Below are 10,956 nucleotides of genomic sequence, written 5' to 3' on the forward strand. Positions count from 1 at the left end.
TTCCTTGGCTTCTCCTGGGGAGAAGTGGCTGGACTCCTAGATTGAGATGTGCTGCACTTAAATATTAAAGTAATTGTGCCTGTTATTCTCATTGTAGCCATGAGTAGAGTGATCCCTGAAAAACAGAATCACAATTAGACAAAGCTTGCCATGTGGCCAGGCTTTTTTCTGACACATAGTACTCTGCATAGAGCAAGTCATTTTTCTCCCTACAGAAACTCTAGGAATGAGATATCAGTATATTCATTTATAGTAAATTTTACAGGATTTTTCTACATAGATCACTAGTATATCAGGTGTACTAGTAAGTGCTTAAGAAACACGCTAGATTTTTAAAATTAATTTGGCTACCTTATAGTAATTTGGAAGATACTATTGTAATCATCTCACAATATGGTGAGATCAGTAATGTTATAATTCCCACTTACAGTAACTTGTCCAATTTCACTAAACGTGTAAGTATTAGAATTAGAAGTAGGTGTTCTAATTTAATGCCCCGGGTTCTTCCTTGATTCTATGCTGATAATAGGAAATTCTATCTTTCCACTTGTTAAAGTTCAGGTCCAGTGGGTCTTCTATTCTAGGACAACGCCTGTGCCATGTACCCAAGATGTCTATGGAAAGCCACATAGACATAAAATAATAGACAACTGAGTTCATTCACAATGAGTTCATTCAGAGAACATTTTTATTTTAGCGAAGGTAATTCACGAATAAAATACTGGAGTTGTCACAACATGAAATATTCTTGGGCTTCTGGCAGATAGTCTCTGACGTTTCCACTTGGACCATCTCCATGCAAAGGGCAAGCAACATGTGTTGGTGGTGCAGTGGGAGCACAGCTGCCATCCAAAGGGCAAGCAACATAACTTATTGAAGAGCAAGGCTTGCTGGACTGCAGAGGAAATATGCAAACATATTCACCCCATAGTTTTTAAGATTTGGAAATATCTTTTCCTACATCTTAAAGTCACAAGGCTATTATATTCCAGAGGATTTTGTAATCTAGTAAAAACTCTGTCTATATATTTACCATTTATAAGGTGGAAAAAAGGGCACTGAACGTGGTTCAGGTAACATTTGAACCACTTTGGAATACTGGTGCCAAAACAAAGACTCTCACGGAGACCTACATTTCCATGATATGAAGAGAAAGGTCAGTCTTAGTGGATGGATAACAGGAGTCATGAAGATACTAGGGCTATCTTCCCTCATATACAAACTTCAAATGCACCCCTTCTTCCTCAGTTCTGAAATTCTTCACAGCATTAGATTATTTCCTCTAATACGTCTACTAGAACGCAAAGTCCAGCAAAGAATTCATCTTCTACTACTCGGTCAGATATTTGTAGGAACCATTTAAATTAACCACTTCATCCTGTCAATTGACAAAGGCACTGGAGAAAGAGCCATATTTATTTATTTATTTATTTATTTATTAGCTATATTTGAATTGGAGGGGAACATGACTATTAACAAGGAGACATGCACAACAATGTTCACTGCAGCACAGCTTGTAGTAATGAAAAATCAGAAACACTTGAGATGCCCATCAAGGAGAATATAGTAAATTATGATGGATAGTTCTGACAGAATATTACATAGCAGTAAACACCAATGATTGGATTAATATCTCAAAAACATAATGTTGAAAGAAAAATTAACTGAGAGAAATTTTTAAAATGCATTCTTGAGCATTAAAAAAAAGGCCTCTAAGCAATACCACAAAAGACCTTGTAACACACTAGAGTGGTTAAAAGCATCAGCATATAATGAAGAACTTTGGTTCTGCAGTGAGATGCCTGTCTGCCTTTGAATCTCAGCTCCACCATTTATTAGCTGTGTGACCTTGTGCAAGGTATTTAAGCTCTTGAGGTCTCAATGTTTAAATAGAGATCACACTAGTACCTATTTCATATAGGATTGTTTCAAAGTCAAGGAAGGAACTTGGAATACTGCTAGTTATATACTAAGTGCTTAATAAACATTATTTGTTATTAATTGTTTATGGGTGCATATGGTAGAAGAATATAATACCAACTGGAATCCATGGTACTAGATGGCTCTAGGGAGAAAGGGAGCAGAGAGGTTGAGGAAGAAAATGAGAACGTCACCTTTATGTTGTTTATTGAAACAAAACAAATATATGGAACCAAAATACAAATGATGATAATAAAAATGATCATGGTGATGATTGTGATGTTAATGATGGTGATTTTAAAGCCTGGATATCCAAGAGTGGAAGCAATACAAAGGAGCACTTGGGAAGGAGTCCAGACAAATGTCACAATTTTGAAAGAGGCCTGCCCTATTTTAATTGAGGCTCAGCCATGGGAAGGACACTGGATTAAGGAATGCAAGAGGGAAGTCTTTGAGCAGAGCTGTTGGATTGGCCTGAAAGAAGACTTTTAAGCAGGGCAGCAGAGCAAGCTGATCTGCAGACAGAAAAACTCAAGAAGCCGAAGTTAGACGTAACAACACTGGTACCCTCTGTTTAAAAAGAGCTAAGACCTGGAGAGTGTATTCAAACAAGAACAGTACAAATGATGGGAGTCTGGAGGACACTGAGAGTTTTTTGGACCTCAACCTTGTATCACCCATAAGCAAAGACCTGAGAAGATTATAGTTAGCCTGAGAAATATCTGGCAAGAGATGTCAAAGACAGTCTGATTTTCAAGGATAAGAGTCTGATTTTCAAGGATAGGAAGAGCTGCCAGTGGTGAATGAGCAGAAGGCCAGATACTGGGAGACCATAAAATGAAGGTCAGAATGAGAAGAGCTGGGAGACTGATAATACAATCCAGAAACACTGACAGGGCTACAGTTATAGAACTCTTCTCTTTCCCCTCTGTGGTGCCAGACTGCTCTAGAGCGTGTGGAAAGTTTCAAATAACACAGCTGGAGGACTCTGTGGACAAATACCAGGCAGTTCCCATAAGAAAGTAGCTCAATATGGGGCGCCTGGGTGGCACAGTGTCCGACTCCTGATTTCAGGTCAGGTCTGATGTCAGGGTCTTGAGCTCAAGCCCTGCATTGGGCTCTGAGCTCAGTGCAGAGTCTGCTTGAGATTCTCTCTCCCTCTTCCTCTGGTCCCCCCACTCCGCGTGCACTCTCTCTCTCTCTCACTGAAATAAATAAATAAATCTTTTTTTAAAAAGAGAGAAAGTAGCTCAGCATAAAACAACTATGTTGTAAACTGAACCTAATGTAACATTGTGTCAACTATACTTCAATTAAAAGAAAAAGAAAGAAAGTAGTTCAGAGAGAGGCTGTTACTCTCCCACTTTTCACATTTTTTCCCTCCTGTCCCCTTCACTCACTCTTTCTGTAGTTTTCCATCCATCAAGGCATTGTGTCAGTAGATCTGAGGTTGTTCTAAAAACTCGTGTTTGTGGGGCACCGGGGTGGCTCAGTCGTTAAGCGTCTGCCTTCGGCTCAGGGCGTGATCCCGGAGTTCTGGGATCGAGCCCCATGTCGGGCTCTTCTGTTGGGAGCCTGCTTCTTCCTCTCCCACTCCCCCTGCTTGTGTTCCCTCTCTCACTGGCTGTCTCTCTCTGTCAAATAAATAAATAAAATCTTTTAAAAAAGAATTAAATAAATAAATAAATAAATAAATAAATAAATAAATAAATAAAAACTCGTGTTTGGAATTGGGCTAACTACTTTAACTTTTTGTACCTTGATTTTCTTACATCTATAATTGGGAGTACAACATCTACTTTTAAAAGTTGTTGAAGGATTAATCACAATGACATGCTTATGAGGTTTAGCTGAAGGTTGGCATAGAAGATGTTTCATAAGCATTATTACTAGATTACTAGATTACTATTATTAGAACTAATCACTTAGTAGGCATTCGATAAATATTTGTTTAACTAATTAATTTAAAGCATAAATTAAGTTGGAGTCTCTAGGTAGTTGACCTCTAGTAGAATATCTGAGCTAATCCAAATAAAAGTCTTTTTTCCCCCTACCTAGAGGGGTTAGTTGTTATGAATAAGTTATTTTAATACTGGAGACTCATGGTTCACCTTTTACCACCTGACACTTAAGTTGAGATGTTTCTTCTGCTTGCAGCATTGTGTTACTTATCACTTTCAAATGCCTGACCTAGTGCACGGAGCAGCAGAACATCGTGCTAAGTCTCCTCTCCGTCATGTAGAACAGAGACAGTGGTCAGGTTTTAACAAGGATATACCCAGACACTTAGCAACTCACACAGTATCAAGGTTCATACACCCAGAGTGTCAGTTGTACAATTAAACCACAGAATCCACCTGCTTCTAATATTTGATATTTGCCAGATTCCTCGCTGTTACCCTGAATTCACACATCTCCCACCTCTCCTGACATGTCTATTCAACTAGAAACACCCAGAATCATGTATACAAATTCCAAGTGATATTTCTAACTAAGTGGTCTCCAAATAGCTTGAGTGCATATCCAATTAGAGAAAGAAGCAACCTCAACATGTGTATGCCATAGGTACTACAATCATTAACTAAGCTTCAACACGCACTATTTCTTGTTATCAAAGGTGGATGTAAAACTTAATTTCAACAAATTTTCTTTACAATTAAAAAATTAATTGGCCAGCTTCTTGACACATATAATTAGATAACTGTTGTTTCTACTTCCTGGTGTGGTTGCCAAAGAACTCTCTGCTAGACCTACAGCTGCCACGTTTTAATCTTTTTATTATTGGATTTTTTCCCACTCTTTTTCAAACCATGGATTTGTTTTAAGACCACTAAAAGTGTTTCCACGTAATATAGTATGTTTAACATTAATAAACAAACAAGCCAGAATAACATTGGGTCAATCAAACCCTCCAACATGTGAGACCCCTAACTTCCCTCAAGGTAACTCACAATTTGTGACCAGCTCACACAGTGACCAGATGAGTTCGCTAGTTCCAATCTATATATTAAACACTAATGAAGCTCAGGTAATCTTTTATGCTAAATAACAACTGAAAAAGAAGTTCTGAAATTTTGTTCTCATGCCCTAATGGGTCATTCTGCTGACTCCTTTGGCTATCACTTCCCCATTCCGCTTTGGAGAACACTGATATGAATGCTTTACCTAAGTAATGACTACTTCAAGGGCATCAAAAACATTTTAGGAACAGTACAACTAGTCCTACGGGAGTCCACTTAAAAGAGGTTATCTGATAATCTCAAACTGAAGAAATCCTGAGTTATAGAAGTAAACAACTTCTAAATGCACCATGTGCTCCTGGGCCCAGCACATGAGCGAAAGAGAAGCTAGAAAGAATAATGTCAACTTGAACGTCATCATTAACGAAAAAAAGAGGTTTTGCTGGGGCAGCAACAATCAGCAAGCTCTCTGAACATGTATGTACTCAGAATGTACTGTACTCAGAATGATATATTGTTTCACCAGACTTTGCCATGGCCTGCTGTGTGAGGTATTGGGTGATATTTATGGCATGTCTGAACCTCCGTTTGTCAATGTCATCCTTCTCAAACCAGACCTGGTTGTATTGACTCACAATTTCCACAGTAGTAAGAGTACAATGATAGATGGAGCCCCAGAAAAGAATCTACTGACTATTTCTAGTATCATTTTCCAGTAAGAGAGGCCAGTTCTAAAGGGCTGTTCCAACGACCTCCTGAATCTATTTATTGGAAAGTAAAGTTTCATTAGTCTTGCCTTGAATCACCTTGTTGATTTGGAAAATAAACTTGTAAACAACCAACCAACACTTAAAATTCTTATTCTTTAAATCCTTTCCCCTCTAAATACTTTATTTACATTTTGGGGACATGAATGCCCTACTTTGCACATATATTTGTATTTTCCATCGCTTCCCCATCATTTCTAGTCTCAAAGAATGAATAAAATATATCTCCATATTTCACCTCTACTTGGAGAAATTTATGAGTATCTGTAAAGATTACTGTGGTATATATTCCCCCATTTAAATATTTCCATATCTACAAAACTCAAATATTGTAAAGATTTATTTGTAAGTTTATGGAAATGTCAGATAATATTTCTCTAGGGAAAAAAAGAACTTTGTAGATTATTAATGAAGTGGTAATTTGTGTGTGTGCACGTGTGTGTGTGTGTGTGTGTGTGTGTGTGTGTGTAGTTATACATGGGACCACAGTTAAATATTCCCCAGTAATTTGGAGATAAGGGAATTTAGAAACGACTTAACTCCTTTGGATATAATTTAAGCTACAAACTACCAGAATTGAGTATCCTCTTATTGTTAAACCATAAAATGAGTGAAAATGAATTAGAACAGAAATATGCCACATCATTTCACAGACAAATGATTCTCAGACTAGAACAATATTGATTATATTAACATAATAAAAAACAGAATATATTCATACAAATGGGCTTTGATCAATGAAGAATTTTAAATAAACAGAATCACTGCTTCTAACTCCTTTCTTCAGTGTTCAAGATGAGTCTATCCTGGCACATTTCTTTGGGAGGCAAATGTTTCTGTTGCACAGATAGGCACAGGCAGTCTAGAGGGCTTGATGTCTCAAAGATATGATCTAGCTGCCCACACTCCTGTCCTTAAATTTTTTACACCTCTATTGAGGCATAATTTGCATATCATGATAGTCATCCATTATAAGTGTGTAGTTCAATGACTTTTAGTAAGTTTATACGGTTGTATAACCATGACCACAATCTGGTTTTAGAAGATTCCCATCATCCAAAGTTTCCTTGTGCTCACATTCAATCAATTCCCGCCCAGACTCTCAGTCCCAGACAACTATGTATCTGCTTCCTGTCTCTACAGATTTACCTTTTCTGGAAATTTTATATAAATGGGGTCATATAATATATAGTCTTTTGTGATGAGCTTCTTTCCTTTAGCATATTTGTGGTTCACCTATGTTGTTACAGGTATTAGTAGATCATTTTTTTTTAAATTGACAAATAATGTATGTATGGGTCTACATTTTATCTATTGATTTTGGAATAACTTGGATTGCATGAATAAATTGACATGAACAAACAAGTCTTAATGTGAACATATGTTTTAATTTCTCTGGGGTAGGTAGACACCTAGAAGTGGAATTGCTGGGTCAGATGTAAGTATATGTGACTATACCATTTTACATACTCACTAGCGATATACAAGGATTTCAGTTTCTCCAAATCTTCACCAACACTAGTATTGTAAAGCTGTGGATTACAGCCATTCCAGTGGGTGTGTAGAAGTATCTTATTGTGGTTTTAATTTGCATTTTTCTAATGACTAATGATATTAAGCACTTTTCACGTGCTTATTAGCAATTTGTACATTTTCTTTTTGAAATGTCTATTCAAAAATGCTGCCCCTTTTTTAATTATGTTGTTTGTCTTCTTATTGCTGAGTGATAAATATTCTTTATATATTCTGGATACAAGTCCAAAATGTTTTGCAAATATTTTCTCCCAGTCTATTACTGGTCTTTAGAAAAGCAAAGGTGTTTTTTTTTTAATTTAATTTTGATAAAGTCAAATTTATCAATTATTCCTTTTATTGATTGAAAAATTATTGCCTAACCTAAGGCTACAAAGATTTTCTCCTAGAAGTTTTCTTCTAGAAGTTTCATGGTTTTAGTTCTTAAATTTAGGGCTACGATGCATTTCAAGTTTCTTCTTTTGTGTATGGTGTGACATAGAGACTAGGCTCATTTTTTACATGTGTGTAGCCAATTTTCCCAGATGAAAAGACTTTCCTTTCCTTTACTGAATAGCTTGGGTACCTTGGTTGAAAAACAATTGACCATAAATATAAGGATTTCTTCCTTGATATTATGCAAATCACAGTATCCCTTCACAATAACTTGACTCCCCAAATAAATCAGCCTTTAGTTGAGGAATTCAGTGCTGAGGCCAGTGTGAACATCGATGCATAGTTCTACTTGAAATAAATTAACTGGAATTCCAATTCATGCATAAGTGTGTAAATTCAACTAACCTGAGCTTCTGATCCCACAAAGCTGAAGATCTAACTGGGATAAATTTCTCAAGGTAATAATAATCTAGGGGAGGACACTCAGCAGCCAGTCAGCCTCTCCTATACCACTTGACAGAAACTCTCCAATTTAATCATGAATAAATATTTGTTGAGCCTTTTTTATGTGGAAGGTACTATGAAGGATTCAGAGACATGAAATGGGTCACCATTGCTCTGGTATGTACCAGTATGACCACCCAGGTGGCTCATAGCCAGCCTCCACTGTGATTAGTAGGGTCTATACTGCTTTGGCTATAAATATTTTGAACATCACCACTGAACAGAAGATACGATTCTCAGTCTTCCATGAGCCTACAGTCAAGTCAGAAAGATATTCAGCCACATAGTTAAAATGTTCAAGGCAGTAACATAGTATGTTGATTCATAACATTGAAAGAGAAAAGATCATTAAGAGCAACTGGTAATGTTAACAGAAGAAGTTAAAAAAAAAGTGTTTCTGAAGATAAATAAAATCGGTTAAAAATTATATAAAATTTAGGCTTCACAGATATACAACTTATTAATGCCCCAGCTATCCCAAGCAGTATTAATCTGATAATATTATTTTTTAAAATAATACGGATTGTTACCATTCACTGACTGCCCACTGGATGTTAGGTTACGAACTGTATTACCTACCTATGCTAAGCTATGGAGTATATTACCTCTAATCCTTACAACAAACCTAAGAAATAGAAGATACTGTAGCCATAGGCTTAACTTGGTCAGCATGGAATAAAAAGTAACGCTGTAAGGGAACAGTAATATATTTAAATTTAAATTTTTTAATTTAAATTCCAAGCCCCATCCCTATAATGAAAAAAGATATTCTCCAAACTTCCCCACTCTAAGGGACCACTCCGAACCAAAGGAATACTTATATAAATTATAAATTAGTTCTTCTCATTGTTTACTGCCTCCTGCTGTCAGCCAGGAGAAGGCTGTAATAATTTTGTCAAAGGTAATAGAACTCATCACCAAGATGGCTAATCTTTGGACAGCCCATGTAGCATTCTCAGTTTCTTCCAGTGATACCCCACTGTCGTCACTGAGGAAGCTCTCAAGATTTTGAATTTTCAGTGCTCGAGATTCAAAAACATGATGCGTTTCTATCGTCATGCTGAGCCCTAGAGCCCACTACATAAATAGGTTCTAACAAGCAGAAGCAGAAGCATTTTCCTGGGTGTGACCATGGTTCCAGGTCGGGAGGAGCTAAAGACTTGGCCACGTTCTGTGTCAAGATGTAGGCCTTTCCCAAGACCTCCCCATCCAAGCCCTTGAGAACTGAAGTTCATTTCTCTCCTAGTACCAAAGGCTAACACAATTCTTGCCCAAGGATGAATTTTGAAATGACTGACATTTGCTCCAGAAGAACACTCACATATTACTCTATCTTCATTTTACAACTAAGAAAACAAGGCTAAGAGAGTTTAAGTGAGCTGCCTAAGATCACACAGCAAACATGAAATGCAAACTTAGCAGTTTCAAATTCCCAAAGCTGATACTATTTTCACTCTGCTTTGCTGTCTACCAGATCCATGATAACTGCAGATAAGTCTCGGCAGGTTAGAGCTGAGAAATGTCTAAATGTTAAGTAAGATGTAAAAGGTGCCTGGTAGGCAGCTTACAAGGCTTCTCATTCTCCCACGGTTTCCAGTCATGAAAGAACATTTGTGCAAACCAGAATGTGTGATGTTAGTAAACAACCCAGAGCTATTTATTAATTGGGGGTAAACAAAAATGCAGTTGAGTTTAATTCTGCACACAAGCACATAGAATCCAACACACAATTTTGCAGGACAGAAGAAGAGAGAGAGAGAGAAACATTTCCAGCAGTAGAAAAATTCTTGTTAGAACGACAAGTACAGGGTTTATGGTTGTGCTTTTATCACTAGCTGGCTGTGTGTTTCCTTCAGCAAGTCACTGCTTCTCTGTAGACTCTGAATACCCCCCCCCTTTATTGCATGTAAACTGCTTGTTTATTAGCATTGGTACCGTGACATAATGGTTTCCAATAAACATGCTGAGCGGCATGGAGGTGATGGAACAGGGTGAAGTTCAGACACATAAGCAGCACTTTCTTATTTCTTCCACTCATTCTCGTCGCAGTCCCACTTTGCAGAGAACCCAGGATCAGGCTGACCTTCATGGAGAGCATCCTCTTGATCTGCCTGGCCACCCACTCCTCTTCAAAGACGTGCGGGATGTGGCTGTACACAGAGTGCTTCTCCCAGATCAGAACAAGTGGCAGCATATGCAACCATCCTCCCCTCATTAGTGCTCTTACTCATTTCAGCAAAAGGTCATGGTTTTTCTTTTCTTTTTTCCTTTTTGATATTTCTCAGTCAGAATTATTTCCTTAAGAAATATCTTGTCAACAACTTTGAAGCCCTGCAATTTTTCTAAGGTGGCCAGAGCATTTAAAATACTCTGCTTATTGGGGCACCTGGGTGGCTTAGTTGGTTAAGTGTCTGCCTTCGCCTCAGGTCGTACTCTCAGGGTCCTGTCCTGGGATCGAGCCCTGTGTGGGGCTCCCTGCTCAGTGGGGAGCCTGCTTCTCCCTCTCCCTCTGCCACTCCTCCTTCTTGTGCTCTCTCTCTCTTTCCCAAATAAATAAAATCTTAAAAAAAAAAAGAATGCTGTGCTTACTATTCTGACTTGAAATTCACACCATCTGAAATACATGGTATTTCCAAGTTCACCTGTAAGCTGAGATAAAGGAGGCTGGGTGTGAGGACAAGATGATATAAAAGAGACACACAGAGGAAAGGATTTAATACTAATACAACGGCACATTAAGAAACTGTTTTTTTAACATCTCAATAATATAAAGAATGGTCTAGAGTTTTGGAAAGACAACGACCTCTGAAGTCAGAGAAGTTATAATAATTAAATAAACTAATTCAAATATAGCCTCTATAATTTACCTTGATAATTATACGTGTATAATTTACATT

The sequence above is a fragment of the Ailuropoda melanoleuca genome, chromosome 17 (assembly GCF_002007445.2).
Source record: "Ailuropoda melanoleuca isolate Jingjing chromosome 17, ASM200744v2, whole genome shotgun sequence".
Taxonomy (NCBI): Eukaryota; Metazoa; Chordata; class Mammalia; order Carnivora; family Ursidae; genus Ailuropoda; species Ailuropoda melanoleuca.